Raw genomic sequence first — 2,267 nt, 5'->3', positions numbered from 1 at the left:
CTTGTATAGGGTTTCTGAGGAGTGGCTAGTGAACTTGAACCACCAACCTTGTAGACCAAACCGACTTTGTGGTCCAGCACATTAACCCCTAGTGCCTCACCAGAACGCCTTATTATTAGTGTCGAAGAATCCAAATACTTTTTGTATATTGATCTTTTACCCTGCTATTTTGCGGAATCCTTCAATTAGTTCCAGTAATTTCTTGCCATGTCCTTTTGTATTTTCTACGTAGAGGATTATGTCATCTATAAATAGAGTTATACTTCTTAGTTGTTAATTTGGATGACTTTGATATCCCTTTCTTTTGTAATAGCTCCTGCTAAAACTTCCAAAAGAATATTGTACAGGAGTGGTGATTAAAAGGAATCCTTGTCTAGTTCCTGTTCACAAAAGTATTGATTTCAGTTTTTCTCCATTGAGGGTATTATTAGCTGTTGGGTTTGTGTGTTGTTGTTGTTGTTGTTGTTAAGTGCCTTCGAGTTGGTTCCGACCCATAGCGACCCTGTACAGGGTTTCCGAGGGTGTAAGCCCTTAATTATGTTGAGGAATTTCCCTTCAATTTCTGTTTTGTTGAGTGTTTTGATCTGGAATTAATGTTTGTTGTTGTTAAGTGCTGTTGAGTCCGTACTGACTCATAGCGACCCTTTACAGGGTTTTTGAGGCTGTAAATCTTTACAGGAGTGGAAAGCCTCATCTTTCTCCTACAGAACAGCTGGGAGTCTCAAACTGCTGACCTTGAGGTCAGCAGCCCAATTCATTGGAATTGATGTTGGATTTTGTCAAATGCTTTTATGCATCAATGGATATAATTATGTGGTTCTTTTCCTTTGTCTTGTTGATGTGGTAGATTACATAGATTGTTTTTCTGATATTGAATGATTTTTGCATAACTGTGTATGAGTCCCACTTGGTCATCATGTATTAATTTTTTGATATGTTGTTGAATTCTGTTGGCAAGGATTGTATTGAGAATTTTTATGTCTATGCTCATGAAGGACCTTGGTCTATAATTTTCTTTTTTATTGATGTTTTTGACTACTTTTGGTATGAGAGTAATACTCACTTCATAAAATGGACTTGGGAATTTTCCATTCTTTTCTTTCTTATGGAATAGTTAGTGGAATTGGAGTCAGCTATTCTCTGAGTGTTTTGAAGAATTCACCAGTAAAAACATCTGGACCTGGACTTTTTATTATTGGTAGTTTTAAAGTGACCGGATCAATTTCTTGTGTCATTATAGGTCTGTTCAACTTTTATACTTCATTCTGTGTTAGTTTAGGTGTTGTTGTTGTTAAGTACCATCAAGTCAGTTCTGACTCATAGTGACCCTGTATAGGGTTTTCAAGGAGTGGTTGGTGAGCTTGAGTCACCAAACTTGCAGTTCAAAGGACTTTGCAGTCCATTCGCTCACTTAGGTAAGTCATGTTTTTTCTAAAATATTATCTTTCCTCTAGATTTGTATATTTGTTATATCACAATTCTTCCTATTAATATTCTGTATTAACTTTTTTATTTCCACAGGTTCTGTAGTGCTTTCTTTCATCTAATTTGCTATGCATATTGTTTGCAGTTTTTCCTTCTTTTGTTAAATTTGCAGATGGTTTGTTAATTTTATGATCCCTTCAAAAACCAGATTCTTGTCTTGTTTATTGGATTGTTCGTTGTTGTTGTTTTATTTTCTCTTTAATTTATTTCTAGTCTAATTTTTATTTTTTATTTTCTTCTGGTGGCCTGTAGGCTTACTTTGCTGATCTTTTTCAAATTGTTGGAGATATCGTGCTACTGTGTGCATTTTTCTTCTTTCTTCTTTTGGGATGTGTGCATTTACTGATATGAATTGCCTTCTAAGCACTGATTTATTGAGTCACAAAGGTTTCTGTATGTTGTGTTTTCATTCTTGTTTGACTCAATACATTTAAAAAATTTATTATAGTTTGTTTATTTTTTATTTATTCTATTACCCAGTTGCTTTTTAGTAGGGTATTATTCAATTTCCATGTATCTAATTTGTTCCCTTGATCTTCCTATTGTTGATTTCTAATTTTATAGCATTGTAATCTGAAAAGATGCATTGTAGGATTTTGTTGTCTTTAAAGTTGTTGAGGCTTGCATTGTGGCTTAAGAGATGGTCTATTCTTGAGACTGTTCTATGTGTACTGGAAAAGAATGTCGGGTTGAGTGCTTTATACAAGTCTATGAGGTCAAGTTGGTTGATCGTGCTGTTTAGTTCTTGTGTGCCTTTGTTGAGTCTCTTTCCAGTTGTTCTG

Source organism: Chrysochloris asiatica, unplaced genomic scaffold (genome assembly GCF_000296735.1).
Source record: "Chrysochloris asiatica unplaced genomic scaffold, ChrAsi1.0 scaffold00114, whole genome shotgun sequence".
NCBI classification, from domain to species: domain Eukaryota; kingdom Metazoa; phylum Chordata; class Mammalia; order Afrosoricida; family Chrysochloridae; genus Chrysochloris; species Chrysochloris asiatica.
This window is presented reverse-complemented; position numbering follows the sequence as displayed.